The following is a 12,981-nucleotide window of genomic DNA, read 5'->3' as shown; positions in this document are numbered from 1 at the left end:
TGTCCGGGGAAAAAAAAAAGGGGATGGGGGTTGGAAAAAGGGTGCAACACGAGGACTTCCCAGGGGGTCACCCATCCTAGTACTACTCTCGCCCAAGCACGCTTAACTGCGGAGTTCTGATGGGATCCGGTGCATAAGTGCTGGTATGATCGCACCCGAAGAATAACCGCGACTTTATTGTTTTAAGCAGTAGACGGGGAAAAAAATGAAATTGAATGGAACAGGATAATTTCGAAATGGTTTAAAAGGGAGAAGTTTGTCGAAAAGGAGGCGAAGGCGATTGAATGGGCTAAAAATCGGACAGGCTGTCCAGGGAAAAAAAAAGGAGAGGGGGGGTGGAAAAGGGGTGCAACACGAGGACTTCCCAGGGGGTCACCCATCCTAGTACTACTCTCGCCCAAGCACGCTTAACTGCGCAGTTCTGATGGGATCCGGTGCATAAGTGCTGGTATGATCGCACCCGAAGAATAACCGCGACTTTATTGTTTTAAGCAGTAGACGGGGAAAAAAATGAAATTGAATGGAACAGGATAATTTCGAAATGGTTTAAAAGGGAGAAGTTTGTCGAAAAGGAGGCGAAGGCGATTGAATGGGCTAAAAATCGGACAGGCTGTCCAGGGAAAAAAAAAGGAGAGGGGGGGTGGAAAAAGGGGTGCAACACGAGGACTTCCCAGGGGGTCACCCATCCTAGTACTACTCTCGCCCTAGCACGCTTAACCACGGAGTTCTGATGGGATCCGGTGCATTAGTGCTGGTATGATCGCACCCGAAGATTAACCGCGACTTTATTGTTTTAAGCAGTAGACGGGGAAAAAAATGAAATTGAATGGAACAAGATAATCTGGAAATGGTTTAAAGGGGAGAAGTTTGTCGAAAAGGAGGCGAAGGCGATTGAATGGGCTAAAAGTCGGGTAGGCTGTCCGGGGAAAAAAAAAAGGGGAGGGGGTGGGAAAAAGGGGTGCAATACGAGGACTTCCCTGGGGGTCACCCATTTTAGTACTACTCTCGCCAAAGCACGCTTAACTGCGGCGTTCTGATGGGATCCGGTGCATTAGTGCTGGTATGATCGCAACCGAAGATTGACCACGACTTTATTGTTTTAAGCAGTAGACGGGGAAAAAAATGAAATTGAATGGAACAGGATAATCTGGAAATGGTTTAAAAGGGAGAAGTTTGTCGAAAAGGAGTCGGAGGCGATTAAATGGGCTAAAAATCGGGCAGGCTGTCCGGGGAAAAAAAAAAAGGGTAGGGGGCGGAAAAAGGGGTGCAACACGAGGACTTCCCAGGGGGTCACCCATCCTGGTACTACTACCGCCCAAGCACGCTTAACTGCGGAGTTCTGAAGGGATCCGGTGCATTAGTGCTGGTATGATCGCAACCGAAGATTGACCGTGACTTTATTGTTTTCAGCAGTAGACGGGGAAAAAAATGAAATTGAATGGAACAGGATAATCTGGAAATGGTTTAAAAGGGAGAAGTTTATCGAAAAGGAGGCGAAGGCGATTGAATGGGCTAAAAATCAGACAGGCTGTCCGGGGAAAAAAAAAAAAGGAGAGGGGGGGTGGAAAAAGGGGTGCAACACGAGGACTTCCCAGGGGGTCACCCATCCTAGTACTACTCTCGCCTAAGCACGCTTGAGTTCGGAGTTCTGATGGGATCCGGTGCATTAGTGCTGGTATGATCGCACCCGAAGATTAACTGCGACTTTATTGTTTTAAGCAGTAGACGGGGAAAAAAATGAAATGGAATGGAACAGGATAATCTGGAAATGGTTTAAAAGGGAGAAGTTTGTCGAAAAGGAGGCGAAGGCAATTGAATGGGCTAAAAATCGGACAGGCTGTCCGGGGAAAAAAAAAAAAGGGGAGGGGGTGTGGAAAAAGGGAGCAACACGAGGACTTCCCAGGGGGTCACCCATCCTAGTACTACTCTCGCCCAAGCACGCTTAACTGCGGAGTTCTGATGGGATCCGGTGCATAAGTGCTGGTATGATCGCACCCGAAGATTAACCGCGACTTTATTGTTTTAAGCAGTAGACGGGGAAAAAAATGAAATTGAATGGAACAGGATAATCTGGAAATGGTTTAAAAGGGAGAAGTTTGTCGAAAAGGAGGCGAAGGCGATTGAATGGGCTAAAAATCGGACAGGCTGTCCAGGGAAAAAAAAAAGGAGAGGGGGGGTGGAAAAAGAGGTGCAACACGAGGACTTCCCAGGGGGTCACCCATCCTAGTACTACTCTCGCCCTAGCACGCTTAACCGCGGAGTTGTGATGGGATCCGGTGCATTAGTGCTGGTATGGTCGCAACCGAAGTTTAACCGCGACTTTATTGTTTTAAGCAGTAGACGGGGAAAAAAATGAAATTGAATAGAACAGGATAATTTGGAAATGGTTTAAAGGGGAGAAGTTTGTCGAAAAGGAGGCGAAGGCGATTGAATGGGCTAAAAGTCGGGTAGGCTGTCCGGGGAAAAAAAAAAAGGGGAGGAGGGTGGAAAAAGGGGTGCAACACGAGGACTTCCCAGGGGGTCACCCATCCTAGTACTACTCTCGCCAAAGCACGCTTAACTGCGGAGTTCTGATGGGATCCGGTGCATTAGTGATGGTATGATCGCACCCGAGGATTAACCGCGACTTTATTGTTTTAAGCAGTAGACGGGGAAAAAAATGAAATTGAATGGAACAGGATAATCTGCAAATGGTTTAAAAGGGAGAAGTTTGTCGAAAAAGAGACGAAGGCGATTAAATGGGCTAAAAATCGGGCAGGCTGTCCGGGGAAAAAAAAAATGGGTAGGGGGTGGAAAAAGGGGTGCAACACGAGGACTTCCTAGGGGGTCACCCATCCTGGTACTACTACCGCCCAAGCACGCTTAACTGCAGAGTTCTGAAGGGATCCGGTGCATTAGTGCTGGTATGATCGCACCCGAAGATTGACCGTGACTTTATTGTTTTAAGCAGTAGACGGGGAAAAAAATGAAATTGAATGGAACAGGATAATCTGGAAATGGTTTAAAAGGGAGAAGTTTATCGAAAAGGAGGCGAAGGCGATTGAATGGGCTAAAAATCAGACAGGCTATCCGGAGAAAAAAAAAAGGAGAGGGGGGTGGAAAAAGGGGTGCAACACGAGGACTTCCCAGGGGGTCACCCATTCTAGTACTACTCTCGCCCTAGCACGCTTAACTGCGGAGTTCTGATGGGATCCGGTGCATTAGTGCTGGTATGATCGCACCAGAAGATTAACCGCGACTTTATTGTTTTAAGCAGTAGACGGGGAAAAAAATGAAATTGAATGGAATAGGATAATATGGAAATGGTTTAAAGGGGAGAAGTTTGTCGAAAAGGAGGCGAAGGCGATTGAATGGGCTAAAAGTCGGGTAGGCTGTCCGGGGAAAAAAAAAAAGGGGAGGGGGGTGGAAAAAGGGGTGCAACACGAGGACTTCCCAGGGGGTCACCCATCCTAGTACTACTCTCGCCCAAGCACGCTTAACTGCGGAGTTCTTATGGGATCCGGTGCATTAGTGCTGGTATGATCGCACCCGAAGATTAACCGCAACTTTATTGTTTTAAGCAGTAGACGGGGAAAAAAATGAAATGGAATGGAACAGGATAATCTGGAAATGGTTTAAAAGAGAGAAGTTTGTCGAAAAGGAGGCGAAGGCGATTGAATGGGCTAAAAATCGGACAGGCTGTCCATGGAAAAAAAAAAGGGAGGGGGGGTGGAAAAAGGGGTGCAACACGAGGACTTCCCAGGGGGTCACCCATCCTAGTACTACTCTCGCCCAAGCACGTTTAACGGCGGAGTTCTGATGGGAACCGGTGCAATAGTGCTGGTATGATCGCACCCGAAGATTAACCGCGACTTTATTGTTTTAAGCAGTAGACGGGGAAAAAAATGAAATTGAATGGAACAGGATAATCTGGAAATGGTTTAAAAGGGAGAAGTTTGTCGAAAAGGAGGCGAAGGCGATTGAATGGGCTAAAAATCGGGCAGGCTGTCCGGGGAAAAAAAAAAAGGGGAGGGGGGATGGAAAAAGGTTTGCAACACGAGGACTTCCCAGGGGGTCACCCATCCTAGTACTACTCTCGCCCATGCACGCTTAACTGCGGAGTTCTGATGGGATCCGGTGCATTAGTGCTGGTATGATCGCACCCGAAGATTAACCGCGAATTTATTGTTTTAAGCAGTAGACGGGGAAAAAAATGAAATTGAATGGAACAGGATAATCTGGAAATGGTTTAAAAGGGAGAAGTTTGTCGAAAAGGAGGCGAAGGCGATTGAATGGGCTAAAAATCGGGCAGGCTGTCCGGGGAAAAAAAAAAAGGGTAGGGGGGTGGAAAAAGGGGTGCAACACGAGGACTTCCCAGGGGGTCACCCATCCTGGTACTACTCCCGCCCAAGCACGCTTAACTGCGGAGTTCTGATGGGATCCGGTGCATTAGTGCTGGTATGATCGCACCCGAAGATTGACCGTGACTTTATTGTTTTAAGCAGTAGACGGGGAAAAAAATGAAATTGAATGGAACAGGATAATCTAGAAATGGTTTAAAAGGGAGAAGTTTGTCGAAAAGGAGGCGAAGGCGATTGAATGGGCTAAAAGTCGGGCAGGCTGTCCGGGGAAAAAAAAAAAGGGGAGAGGGGGTGGAAAAAGGGGTGCAACACGAGGACTTCCCAGGGGGTCACCCATCCTAGTACTACTCTCGCCCAAGCACGCTTAACGGCGGAGTTCTGATGGGATCCGGTGCATTAGTGCTGGTATGATCGCACCCGAAGATTAACCGCGACTTTATTGTTTTAAGCAGTAGACGGGGAAAAAAATGAAATTGAATGGAACAGGATAATCTGGAAATGGTTTAAAAGGGAGAAGTTTGTCGATAAGGAGGTGAAGGCGATTGAATGGGCTAAAAATCGAACAGGCTGTCCGGGGAAAAAAAAAAGGGTAGGGGGTGGAAAAAGGGGTGCAACACGAGGACTTCCTAGGGGGTCACCCATCCTGGTACTACTACCGCCCAAGCACGCTTAACTTCGGAGTTCTGAAGGGATCCGGTGCATTAGTGCTGGTATGATCGCACCCGAAGATTGACCTTGACTTTATTGTTTTAAGCAGTAGACGGGGAAAAAAATGAAATTGAATGGAACAGGATAATCTGGAAATGGTTTAAAAGGGAGAAGTTTGTCGAAAAGGAGGCGAAGGCAATTGAATGGGCTAAAAATCAGACAGGCTGTCCGGGGAAAAAAAAAAAAAGGAGAGGGGGGTGGAAAAAGGGGTGCAACACGAGGACTTCCCAAGGGGTCACCCATCCTAGTACTACTCTCGCCCAAGCACGCTTGACTGCGGAGTTCTGATGGGATCCGGTGCATTACTGCTGGTATGATCGCACCCGAAGATTAACTGCGACTATATTGTTTTAAGCAGTAGACGGGGAAAAAAATGAAATGGAATGGAACAGGATAATCTGGAAATGGTTTAAAAGGGAGAAGTTTGTCGAAAAGGAGGCGAAGGCGATTGAATGGGCTAAAAATCGGACAGGCTGTCCGGGGAAAAAAAAAAGGGGAGGGGGTTTGGAAAAAGGGTGCAACACGGGGACTTCCCAAGGGGTCACCCATCCTAGTACTAATCTCGCCCAAGCACGCTTAACTGCGGAGTTCTGATGGGATCCGGTGCATTAGTGCTGGTATGATCGCACCCGAAGATTGACCGCGACTTTATTGTTTTAAGCAGTAGACGGGGAAAAAAATGAAATTGAATGGAACAGGATAATCTGGAAATGGTTTAAAAGGGAGAAGTTTGTCGAAAAGGAGTCGGAGGCGATTAAATGGGCTAAAAATCGGGCAGGCTGTCCGGGGAAAAAAAAAAAGGGTAGGGGGTGGAAAAAGGGGTGCAACACGAGGACTTCCCAGGGGGTCACCCATCCTGGTACTACTACCGCCCAAGCACGCTTAACTACAAAGTTCTGAAGGGATCCGGTGCATTAGTGCTGGTATGATCGCACCCGAAGATTGACCGTGACTTTATTGTTTTAAGCAGTAGACGGGGAAAAAAATGAAATTGAATGGAACAGGATAATCTGGAAATGGTTTAAAAGGGAGAAGTTTATCGAAAAGGAGGCGAAGGCGATTGAATGGGCTAAAAATCAGACAGGCTATCCGGAGAAAAAAAAAAGGAGAGGGGGGGTGGAAAAAGGGTGCAACACGAGGACTTCCCAGGGGGTCACCCATCCTAGTACTACCCTTGCCCAAGCACGCTTAACTGTGGAGTTCTGATGGGATCCGGTGCATTAGTGCTGGTATGATCGCACCCGAAGATTAACAGCGACTTTATTGTTTTAAGCAGTAGACGGGGAAAAAAATGAAATTGAATGGAACAGGATAATCTGGAAATGGTTTAAAAGGGAGAAGTTTGTCGACAAGGAGGCGAAGGCGATTGAATGGGCTAAAAGTCGGGCAGGCTGTCCGGGGAAAAAAAAAAAGGGGAGGGGGGTTGGAAAAAGGGGTGCAACACGAGGACTTCCCAGGGGGTCACCCATCCTAGTACTACTCTCGCCCAAGCACGCTTAACTGCGGAGTTCTGATGGGATCCGGTGCATTAGTGCTGGTATGATCGCACCCGAAGATTAACCGCGACTTTATTGTTTTAAGCAATAGACGGGGAAAAAAATGAAATTGAATGGAACAGGATAATCTGGAAATTGTTTAAAAGGGAGAAGTTTGTCGATAAGGAGGTGAAGGCGATTGAATGGGCTAAAAATCGAACAGGCTGTCCGGGGAAAAAAAAAAGGGTAGGGGGTGGAAAAAGGGGTGCAACACGAGGACTTCCTAGGGGGTCACCCATCCTGGTACTACTACCGCCCAAGCACGCTTAACTGCGGAGTTCTGAAGGGATCCGGTGCATTAGTGCTGGTATGATCGCACCCGAAGATTGACCTTGACTTTATTGTTTTAACCAGTAGACGGGGAAAAAAATGAAATGGAATGGAACAGGATAATCTGGAAATGGTTTAAAAGAGAGAAGTTTGTCGAAAAGAAGGCGAAGGAGATTGAATGGGCTAAAAATCGGACAGGCTGTCCATGGAAAAAAAAAAAAGGGAGGGGGGGTGGAAAAAGGGGTGCAACACGAGGACTTCCCAGGGGGTCACCCATCCTAGTACTACCCTGGCCCAAGCACGCTTAACTGCGGAGTTCTGATGGGATCCGGTGCATTAGTGCTGGTATGATCGCACCCGAAGATTAACTGCGACTTTATTGTTTTAAGCAGTAGACGGGGAAAAAAATGAAATTGAATGAAACGGGATAATCTGGAAATGGTTTAAAAGGGAGAAGTTTGTCGAAAAGGAGGCGAAGGCGATTGAATGGGCTAAAAATCGGACAGGCTGTCCAGGGAAAAAAAAAAGGAGAGGGGGGGTGGAAAAAGGGGTGCAACACGAGGACTTCCCAGGGGGTCACCCATCCTAGTACTACTCTCGCCCTAGCACGCTTAACTGCGGAGTTCTGATGGGATCCGGTGCATTAGTGCTGGTATGATCGCACCCGAAGATTAACCGCGACTTTATTGTTTTAAGCAGTAGACGGGGAAAAAAATGGAATTCAATGGAACAGGATAATCTGGAAATGGTTTAAAGGGGAGAAGTTTGTCGACAAGGATGCGAAGGCGATTGAATGGGCTAAAAGTCGGGTAGGCTGTCCGGGGAAAAAAAAAAGGGGAGGGGGGTGGAAAAAGGGGTGCAACACGAGGACTTCCCAGGGGGTCACCCATCCTAGTACTACTCTCGCCCAAGCACGCTTAACTGCGGAGTTCTTATGGGATCCGGTGCATTAGTGCTGGTATGATCGCACCCGAAGATTAACCGCAACTTTATTGTTTTAAGCAGTAGACGGGGGAAAAAATGAAATGGAATGGAACAGGATAATCTGGAAATGGTTTAAAAGAGAGAAGTTTGTCGAAAAGAATGCGAAGGCGATTGAATGGGCTAAAAATCGGACAGGCTGTCCATGGAAAAAAAAAAGGGAGGGGGGGTGGAAAAAGGGGTGCAACACGAGGACTTCCCAGGGGGTCACCCATCCTAGTACTACCCTTGCCCAAGCACGCTTAACTGCGGAGTTCTGATGGGATCCGGTGCATTAGTGCTGGTATGATCGCACCCGAAGATTAACCGCGACTTTATTGTTTTAAGCAGTAGACGGGGAAAAAATGAAATTGAATGAAACAGGATAATCTGGAAATGGTTTAAAAGGGAGAAGTTTGTCGAAAAGGAGACGAAGGCGATTGAATGGGCTAAAAATCGGACAGGCTGTCCAGGGAAAAAAAAAAAGGAGAGGGGGGGTGGAAAAAGGGGTGCAACACGAGGACTTCCCAGGGGTTCACCCATCCTAGTACTACTCTCGCCCTAGCACGCTTAACTGCGGAGTTCTGATGGGATCCGGTGCATTAGTGCTGGTATGATCGCACCCGAAGATTAACCGCGACTTTATTGTTTTAAGCAGTAGACGGGGAAAAAAATGAAATTGAATGGAACAGGATAATCTGGAAATGGTTTAAAGGGGAGAAGTTTGTCGACAAGGATGCGAAGGCGATTGAATGGGCTAAAAGTCGGGTAGGCTGTCCGGGGAAAAAAAAAAGGGGAGGGGGGTGGAAAAAGGGGTGCAACACGAGGACTTCCCAGGGGGTCACCCATCCTAGTACTACTCTCGCTCAAGCACGCTTAACTGCGGAGTTCTTATGGGATCCGGTGCATTAGTGCTGGTACGATCGCACCCGAAGATTAACCGCAACTTTATTGTTTTAAGCAGTAGACGGGGAAAAAAATGAAATGGAATGGAACAGGATAATCTGGAAATGGTTTAAAAGAGAGAAGTTTGTCGAAAAGAAGGCGAAGGCGATTGAATGGGCAAAAAATCGGACAAGCTGTCCATGGAAAAAAAAAAGGGAGGGGGGGTGGAAAAAGGGGTGCAACACGAGGACTTCCCAGGGGGTCACCCATCCTAGTACTACCCTTGCCCAAGCACGCTTAACTGCGGAGTTCTGATGGGATCCGGTGCATTAGTGCCGGTATGATCGCACCCGAAGATTAACCGCGACTTTATTGTTTTAAGCAGTAGACGGGGAAAAAAATGAAATTGGATGGAACAGGATAATCTGGAAATGGTTTAAAAGGGAGAAGTTTGTCGAAAAGGAGGCGAAGGCGATTGAATGGGCTAAAAATCGGGAAAGCTTTCCGGGGGGAAAAAAAAGGGGAGGGGGGGTGGAAAAAGGGGTGCAACACGAGGACTTCCCAGGGGGTCACCCATCCTAGTACTACTCTCTCCCAAGCACGCTTAACTGCGGAGTTCTGATGGGATCCGGTGCATTAGTGCTGGTATGATCGCACCCAAAGATTGACCGCGACTTTATTGTTTTAAGTAGTAGACGGGGAAAAAAATGAAATTGAATGGAACAGTATAATCTGGAAATGGTTTAAAAGGGAGAAGTTTGTCGAAAAGGAGGCGAAGGCGATTGAATGGGCTAAAAATCGGACAGGCTGTCCGGGGAAAAAAAAAGGGGAGGGGGGGTGGAAAAAGGGGTGCAACAAGAGGACTTCCTAGGGGGTCACCCATCCTAGTACTACTCTCGCCCAAGCACGCTTAACTGCGGAGTTCTGATGGGATCCGGTGCATTAGTGCTGGTATGATCGCACCCGAAGATTAACCGCGACTTTATTGTTTTAAGCTGTAGACGGGGAAAAAAATGAAATTGAATGCAACAGGATAATCTGGAAATGGTTTAAAAGGGAGAAGTTTGTCGAAAAGGAGGCGAAGGCGATTGAATGGGCTAAAAATCGGCCAGGCTGTCCGGGGAAAAAAAAAAGGGGAGGAGGGTGGAAAAAGGGGTGCAACACGAAGGCTTCCCAGGGGGTCACCCATCCTAGTACTACTCTCGCCCAAGCCCTCTTAACTGCGGAGTTCTGATGGGATCCAGTGCATTAGTGCTCGTACGATCGCACCCGAAGATTAACCGCAACTTTATATTTCTAAGCAGTAGACGGGAAAAAAAATGAATTTGAATGCAACAGGATAATCTGGAAATGGTTTAAAAGGGAGAAGTTTGTCGAAAAGGAGGCGAAGGCGATTGAATGGGCTAAAAATCGGACAGGCTGTCCGGCAAAAAAAAAAAGGGGAGGGGGGGTGGAAAAAGGGGTGGAACACGAGGACTTCCCAGGGGGTCACGCATCCTAGTACTACTCTCGCCCAAGCACGCTTAACTGCGGAGTTCTGATGGGATCCGGTGCATTAGTGCTGGTATGATCGCACCCGAAGATTAACCGCGACTTTATTGTTTTAAGCAGTAAACGGGGAAAAAAATGAAATTGAATGGAACAGTATAATCTGGAAATGGTTTAAAAGGGAGAAGTTTGTCGAAAAGGAGGCGAAGGCGATTGAATGGGCTAAAAATCGGACAGGTTGTCCGGGGAAAAAAAAAAAGGGGAGGGGGTGGAAAAAGGGATGCTACACGAGGACTTCCCAGCGGGTAACCCATCCTAGTACTACTCTCGCCCAAGCACGCTTAATTGCGGAGTTCTGATGGGATCCGGTGCATTAGTGCTGGTATGATCGCACCTGAAGATTTACCGCGACTTTATTGTTTTAAGCAGTAGACGGGGAAAAATGAAATTGAATGGAACAGGATAATCTGGAAATGGTTTAAAAGGGAGAAGTTTGTCGAAAAGGAAGCGAAGGCGATTGAATGGGCTAAAAATCGGGCAGGCTTTCCGGGGAAAAAAAAAAGGGAAGGGGCGGTGGAAAAAGGGGTGCAACACGAGGACTTCCCAGGGGGTCACCCATCCTAGTACTACTCTCGCCCAAGCACGCTTAACTGCGGAGTTCTGATGGGATCCGGTGCATTAGTGCTGGTATGATCACAAACGAAGATTAACCGCGACTTTAATGTTTAAAGCAGTAGACGGGGAAAAAAATGAAATTGGATGGAACAGGATAATCTGGATATGGTTTAAAAGGGAGAAGTTTGTCGAAAAGGAGGCGAAGGCGATTGAATGGGCTAAAAATCGGGCAGGCTTTCCGGGGAAAAAAAAAAAGGGGAGGGGGGGTGGAAAAAGGGGTGCAACACGAGGACTTCCCAGGGGGTCACCCACCCTAGTACTACTCTCTCCCAAGCACGCTTAACTGCGGAGTTCTGATGGGATCCGGTGCATTAGTGCTGGTATGATCGCACCCAAAGATTGACCGCGACTTTATTGTTTTAAGCAGTAGACGGGGAAAAAAATGAAATTGAATGGAACAGTATAATCTGGAAATGGTTTAAAAGGGAGAAGTTTGTCGAAAAGGAGGCGAAGGCGATTGAATGGGCTAAAAATCGGACAGGCTGTCCGGGGAAAAAAAAAAAGGGAGGGGGGTGGAAAAAGGGGTGCAACACAAGGACTTCCCAGGGGGTCACCCATCCTAGTACTACTCTCGCCCAAGCACACTTAACAGCGGAGTTCTGATGGGATCCGGTGCATTAGTGCTGGTATGATCGCACCCGAAGATTGACCGCGACTTTATTGTTTTAAGCAGTAGACGGAGAAAAAAATGAAATTGAATGGAACAGGACAATCTGGAAATTGTTTAAAAGGGAGAAGTTTGTCGAAAAGGAGGTGAAGGCGATTGAATGGGCTAAAAATCAGACAGGCTGTCCGGGGAAAAAGAAAAAGGGGAGGGGGGGGTGGAAACAGGGGTGCAACACGAGGACTTCCCAGGGGGTCACCCATCCTAGTACTACTCTCGCCCAAGCACGCTTAACTGCGGAGTTCTGATGGGAACCGGTGCATTAGTGCTGGTATGATCGCACCCGAAGATTAACCGCGACTTTATTGTTTTAAGTAGTAGACGGGGAAAAAAATGAAATTGAATGGAACAGGATAATCTGGAAATGGTTTAAAAGGGAGAAGTTTGTCGAAAAGGAGGCGAAGGCGATTGAATGGGTTAAAAATCGGACAGGCTGTCCGGGGAAAAAAAAAAAGGGGAGGGGGTGGAAAAAGTGGTGCAACACGAGGACTTCCCAGGGGGTCACCCATACTAGTACTACACTCGCCCAAGCACGCTTAACTGCAGAGTTCTGATGGGATCCGATGCATTAGTGCTGGTATGATCGCAACCGAAGATTAACCGCGACTTTATTGTTTTAAGCAGTAGACGGGGAAATAAATGAAATTGAATGCAACAGGATAATCTGGAAATGGTTTAAAAGGGAGAATTTTGTCGAAAAGGAGGCGAAGGCGATTGAATGGGTTAAAAATCGGACAAGCTGTCCGGGGAAAAAAAAAAGGGGGAGTGGTGGTGGAAAAAGGGGTGCAACAGGAGGACTTCCCAGGGGGTCACCCATCCTAGTACTACTCTCGCCTAAGCACGCATAACTGCGGAGTTCTGATGGGATCCGGTGCATTAGTGCTGGTTTGATCGCACCCGAAGATTAACCGCGACTTTATTATTTTAAGCAGTAGACGCGGAAAAAAATGAAATTGAATGGAACAGGATAATCTGGAAATTGTTTAAAAAGGGGAAATTTGTCAAAAAGGAGGCGGAGGCGATTGAATAGGCTAAAAATCGAACAGGCTGTCCGGGAAAAAAAAAAAGGGGAGGGGGGTTGGAAAAAGGGGTGCAAACACGAGTACTTCCCAGGGGGTCACCCATCCTAGTACAACTCTCGCCCAAGCACGCTTAACTGCGGTGTTCTGATGGAATCTGGTGCATTAGTGCTGGTATGATCGCACCCGAAGATTAACCGCGACTTTATTGTTTTAAGCTGTAGACGGGGAAAAAAATGAAATTGAATGGAACAGTATAATCTGAAAATGGTTTAAAAGGGAGAAGTTTGTCGAAAAGGAGGCGAAGGCGATTGAATGGGCTAAAAATCGGACAGGCTGTCCGGGGAAAAAAAAAAGGGGAGGGGGGTGGAAAATGGGGTGCAACAAGAGGACTTCCTAGGGGGTCACCCATCCTAGTACTAGTCTCGCCCAAGCAC

At 47.5% G+C, this 12,981-nt stretch overlaps 43 non-coding genes across 43 annotated transcripts in view; all 43 read right to left on the bottom strand.

Moving 5' to 3' along the window:
* Nucleotides 1–38: 38 nt before the first annotated feature.
* LOC114320406 (5S ribosomal RNA) lies at nucleotides 39–157 on the bottom strand. The gene has a single exon (XR_003649847.2). It is a non-coding gene; the product is annotated as a 5S ribosomal RNA (ribosomal RNA).
* Nucleotides 158–343: 186 nt separating this feature from the next.
* Nucleotides 344–462, bottom strand: LOC114320463 (5S ribosomal RNA). Its single transcript, XR_003649897.2, has one exon. It is a non-coding gene; the product is annotated as a 5S ribosomal RNA (ribosomal RNA).
* Nucleotides 463–649: 187 nt separating this feature from the next.
* LOC114320407 (5S ribosomal RNA) lies at nucleotides 650–768 on the bottom strand. The gene has a single exon (XR_003649848.2). It is a non-coding gene; the product is annotated as a 5S ribosomal RNA (ribosomal RNA).
* A 187-nt stretch (nucleotides 769–955) lies between these two features.
* On the bottom strand, nucleotides 956–1,074 carry LOC114320388 (5S ribosomal RNA). Its single transcript, XR_003649831.2, has one exon. It is a non-coding gene; the product is annotated as a 5S ribosomal RNA (ribosomal RNA).
* Nucleotides 1,075–1,261: 187 nt separating this feature from the next.
* On the bottom strand, nucleotides 1,262–1,380 carry LOC114320382 (5S ribosomal RNA). Its single transcript, XR_003649825.2, has one exon. It is a non-coding gene; the product is annotated as a 5S ribosomal RNA (ribosomal RNA).
* Nucleotides 1,381–1,570: 190 nt separating this feature from the next.
* On the bottom strand, nucleotides 1,571–1,689 carry LOC114320420 (5S ribosomal RNA). The gene has a single exon (XR_014354609.1). It is a non-coding gene; the product is annotated as a 5S ribosomal RNA (ribosomal RNA).
* A 189-nt stretch (nucleotides 1,690–1,878) lies between these two features.
* On the bottom strand, nucleotides 1,879–1,997 carry LOC114320410 (5S ribosomal RNA). Its single transcript, XR_003649851.2, has one exon. It is a non-coding gene; the product is annotated as a 5S ribosomal RNA (ribosomal RNA).
* Nucleotides 1,998–2,185: 188 nt separating this feature from the next.
* Nucleotides 2,186–2,304, bottom strand: LOC114320376 (5S ribosomal RNA). The gene has a single exon (XR_003649820.2). It is a non-coding gene; the product is annotated as a 5S ribosomal RNA (ribosomal RNA).
* A 188-nt stretch (nucleotides 2,305–2,492) lies between these two features.
* LOC114320472 (5S ribosomal RNA) lies at nucleotides 2,493–2,611 on the bottom strand. The gene has a single exon (XR_003649905.2). It is a non-coding gene; the product is annotated as a 5S ribosomal RNA (ribosomal RNA).
* Nucleotides 2,612–2,798: 187 nt separating this feature from the next.
* Nucleotides 2,799–2,917, bottom strand: LOC114320446 (5S ribosomal RNA). The gene has a single exon (XR_003649881.2). It is a non-coding gene; the product is annotated as a 5S ribosomal RNA (ribosomal RNA).
* A 187-nt stretch (nucleotides 2,918–3,104) lies between these two features.
* LOC114320405 (5S ribosomal RNA) lies at nucleotides 3,105–3,223 on the bottom strand. The gene has a single exon (XR_003649846.2). It is a non-coding gene; the product is annotated as a 5S ribosomal RNA (ribosomal RNA).
* A 188-nt stretch (nucleotides 3,224–3,411) lies between these two features.
* Nucleotides 3,412–3,530, bottom strand: LOC114320404 (5S ribosomal RNA). The gene has a single exon (XR_003649845.2). It is a non-coding gene; the product is annotated as a 5S ribosomal RNA (ribosomal RNA).
* A 187-nt stretch (nucleotides 3,531–3,717) lies between these two features.
* Nucleotides 3,718–3,836, bottom strand: LOC114320415 (5S ribosomal RNA). Its single transcript, XR_003649855.2, has one exon. It is a non-coding gene; the product is annotated as a 5S ribosomal RNA (ribosomal RNA).
* A 189-nt stretch (nucleotides 3,837–4,025) lies between these two features.
* Nucleotides 4,026–4,144, bottom strand: LOC114320434 (5S ribosomal RNA). The gene has a single exon (XR_003649870.2). It is a non-coding gene; the product is annotated as a 5S ribosomal RNA (ribosomal RNA).
* A 188-nt stretch (nucleotides 4,145–4,332) lies between these two features.
* On the bottom strand, nucleotides 4,333–4,451 carry LOC114320436 (5S ribosomal RNA). The gene has a single exon (XR_003649872.2). It is a non-coding gene; the product is annotated as a 5S ribosomal RNA (ribosomal RNA).
* A 189-nt stretch (nucleotides 4,452–4,640) lies between these two features.
* LOC114320440 (5S ribosomal RNA) lies at nucleotides 4,641–4,759 on the bottom strand. Its single transcript, XR_003649875.2, has one exon. It is a non-coding gene; the product is annotated as a 5S ribosomal RNA (ribosomal RNA).
* Nucleotides 4,760–4,945: 186 nt separating this feature from the next.
* LOC114320467 (5S ribosomal RNA) lies at nucleotides 4,946–5,064 on the bottom strand. Its single transcript, XR_003649901.2, has one exon. It is a non-coding gene; the product is annotated as a 5S ribosomal RNA (ribosomal RNA).
* A 190-nt stretch (nucleotides 5,065–5,254) lies between these two features.
* Nucleotides 5,255–5,373, bottom strand: LOC114320401 (5S ribosomal RNA). Its single transcript, XR_003649842.2, has one exon. It is a non-coding gene; the product is annotated as a 5S ribosomal RNA (ribosomal RNA).
* Nucleotides 5,374–5,560: 187 nt separating this feature from the next.
* On the bottom strand, nucleotides 5,561–5,679 carry LOC114320451 (5S ribosomal RNA). The gene has a single exon (XR_003649886.2). It is a non-coding gene; the product is annotated as a 5S ribosomal RNA (ribosomal RNA).
* A 187-nt stretch (nucleotides 5,680–5,866) lies between these two features.
* On the bottom strand, nucleotides 5,867–5,985 carry LOC114320455 (5S ribosomal RNA). Its single transcript, XR_003649889.2, has one exon. It is a non-coding gene; the product is annotated as a 5S ribosomal RNA (ribosomal RNA).
* Nucleotides 5,986–6,172: 187 nt separating this feature from the next.
* LOC114320389 (5S ribosomal RNA) lies at nucleotides 6,173–6,291 on the bottom strand. Its single transcript, XR_003649832.2, has one exon. It is a non-coding gene; the product is annotated as a 5S ribosomal RNA (ribosomal RNA).
* Nucleotides 6,292–6,480: 189 nt separating this feature from the next.
* LOC114320447 (5S ribosomal RNA) lies at nucleotides 6,481–6,599 on the bottom strand. The gene has a single exon (XR_003649882.2). It is a non-coding gene; the product is annotated as a 5S ribosomal RNA (ribosomal RNA).
* A 186-nt stretch (nucleotides 6,600–6,785) lies between these two features.
* Nucleotides 6,786–6,904, bottom strand: LOC114320398 (5S ribosomal RNA). The gene has a single exon (XR_003649839.2). It is a non-coding gene; the product is annotated as a 5S ribosomal RNA (ribosomal RNA).
* A 189-nt stretch (nucleotides 6,905–7,093) lies between these two features.
* LOC114320428 (5S ribosomal RNA) lies at nucleotides 7,094–7,212 on the bottom strand. The gene has a single exon (XR_003649863.2). It is a non-coding gene; the product is annotated as a 5S ribosomal RNA (ribosomal RNA).
* A 188-nt stretch (nucleotides 7,213–7,400) lies between these two features.
* Nucleotides 7,401–7,519, bottom strand: LOC114320417 (5S ribosomal RNA). The gene has a single exon (XR_003649857.2). It is a non-coding gene; the product is annotated as a 5S ribosomal RNA (ribosomal RNA).
* Nucleotides 7,520–7,706: 187 nt separating this feature from the next.
* LOC114320418 (5S ribosomal RNA) lies at nucleotides 7,707–7,825 on the bottom strand. The gene has a single exon (XR_003649858.2). It is a non-coding gene; the product is annotated as a 5S ribosomal RNA (ribosomal RNA).
* A 187-nt stretch (nucleotides 7,826–8,012) lies between these two features.
* Nucleotides 8,013–8,131, bottom strand: LOC114320403 (5S ribosomal RNA). Its single transcript, XR_003649844.2, has one exon. It is a non-coding gene; the product is annotated as a 5S ribosomal RNA (ribosomal RNA).
* Nucleotides 8,132–8,319: 188 nt separating this feature from the next.
* On the bottom strand, nucleotides 8,320–8,438 carry LOC114320409 (5S ribosomal RNA). Its single transcript, XR_003649850.2, has one exon. It is a non-coding gene; the product is annotated as a 5S ribosomal RNA (ribosomal RNA).
* A 187-nt stretch (nucleotides 8,439–8,625) lies between these two features.
* On the bottom strand, nucleotides 8,626–8,744 carry LOC114320450 (5S ribosomal RNA). The gene has a single exon (XR_003649885.2). It is a non-coding gene; the product is annotated as a 5S ribosomal RNA (ribosomal RNA).
* A 187-nt stretch (nucleotides 8,745–8,931) lies between these two features.
* Nucleotides 8,932–9,050, bottom strand: LOC114320381 (5S ribosomal RNA). Its single transcript, XR_003649824.2, has one exon. It is a non-coding gene; the product is annotated as a 5S ribosomal RNA (ribosomal RNA).
* A 188-nt stretch (nucleotides 9,051–9,238) lies between these two features.
* On the bottom strand, nucleotides 9,239–9,357 carry LOC114320412 (5S ribosomal RNA). Its single transcript, XR_003649852.2, has one exon. It is a non-coding gene; the product is annotated as a 5S ribosomal RNA (ribosomal RNA).
* A 187-nt stretch (nucleotides 9,358–9,544) lies between these two features.
* LOC114320435 (5S ribosomal RNA) lies at nucleotides 9,545–9,663 on the bottom strand. Its single transcript, XR_003649871.2, has one exon. It is a non-coding gene; the product is annotated as a 5S ribosomal RNA (ribosomal RNA).
* A 187-nt stretch (nucleotides 9,664–9,850) lies between these two features.
* LOC114320380 (5S ribosomal RNA) lies at nucleotides 9,851–9,969 on the bottom strand. Its single transcript, XR_003649823.2, has one exon. It is a non-coding gene; the product is annotated as a 5S ribosomal RNA (ribosomal RNA).
* Nucleotides 9,970–10,157: 188 nt separating this feature from the next.
* On the bottom strand, nucleotides 10,158–10,276 carry LOC114320408 (5S ribosomal RNA). The gene has a single exon (XR_003649849.2). It is a non-coding gene; the product is annotated as a 5S ribosomal RNA (ribosomal RNA).
* Nucleotides 10,277–10,463: 187 nt separating this feature from the next.
* On the bottom strand, nucleotides 10,464–10,582 carry LOC114320423 (5S ribosomal RNA). Its single transcript, XR_014355439.1, has one exon. It is a non-coding gene; the product is annotated as a 5S ribosomal RNA (ribosomal RNA).
* A 186-nt stretch (nucleotides 10,583–10,768) lies between these two features.
* On the bottom strand, nucleotides 10,769–10,887 carry LOC114320375 (5S ribosomal RNA). The gene has a single exon (XR_003649819.2). It is a non-coding gene; the product is annotated as a 5S ribosomal RNA (ribosomal RNA).
* A 189-nt stretch (nucleotides 10,888–11,076) lies between these two features.
* On the bottom strand, nucleotides 11,077–11,195 carry LOC114320448 (5S ribosomal RNA). Its single transcript, XR_003649883.2, has one exon. It is a non-coding gene; the product is annotated as a 5S ribosomal RNA (ribosomal RNA).
* A 187-nt stretch (nucleotides 11,196–11,382) lies between these two features.
* On the bottom strand, nucleotides 11,383–11,501 carry LOC114320445 (5S ribosomal RNA). Its single transcript, XR_003649880.1, has one exon. It is a non-coding gene; the product is annotated as a 5S ribosomal RNA (ribosomal RNA).
* Nucleotides 11,502–11,691: 190 nt separating this feature from the next.
* On the bottom strand, nucleotides 11,692–11,810 carry LOC114320466 (5S ribosomal RNA). The gene has a single exon (XR_003649900.2). It is a non-coding gene; the product is annotated as a 5S ribosomal RNA (ribosomal RNA).
* A 187-nt stretch (nucleotides 11,811–11,997) lies between these two features.
* Nucleotides 11,998–12,116, bottom strand: LOC114320390 (5S ribosomal RNA). The gene has a single exon (XR_003649833.2). It is a non-coding gene; the product is annotated as a 5S ribosomal RNA (ribosomal RNA).
* Nucleotides 12,117–12,305: 189 nt separating this feature from the next.
* On the bottom strand, nucleotides 12,306–12,424 carry LOC114320402 (5S ribosomal RNA). The gene has a single exon (XR_003649843.2). It is a non-coding gene; the product is annotated as a 5S ribosomal RNA (ribosomal RNA).
* A 188-nt stretch (nucleotides 12,425–12,612) lies between these two features.
* On the bottom strand, nucleotides 12,613–12,732 carry LOC114320379 (5S ribosomal RNA). Its single transcript, XR_003649822.2, has one exon. It is a non-coding gene; the product is annotated as a 5S ribosomal RNA (ribosomal RNA).
* Nucleotides 12,733–12,919: 187 nt separating this feature from the next.
* Nucleotides 12,920–12,981, bottom strand: part of LOC114320385 (5S ribosomal RNA) — a 119-nt gene continuing 57 nt past the window's right edge. The window contains exon 1 of the ribosomal RNA XR_003649828.2: nucleotides 12,920–12,981. This exon is cut by the window's right edge and continues 57 nt beyond it. This is a non-coding gene — a ribosomal RNA (5S ribosomal RNA).

The sequence above is a fragment of the Camellia sinensis genome, chromosome 14, assembly GCF_055761805.1.
Source record: "Camellia sinensis isolate YWXY chromosome 14, ASM5576180v1, whole genome shotgun sequence".
In the NCBI taxonomy this organism is placed as follows: domain Eukaryota; kingdom Viridiplantae; phylum Streptophyta; class Magnoliopsida; order Ericales; family Theaceae; genus Camellia; species Camellia sinensis.
This window is presented reverse-complemented; position numbering and strand designations above follow the sequence as displayed.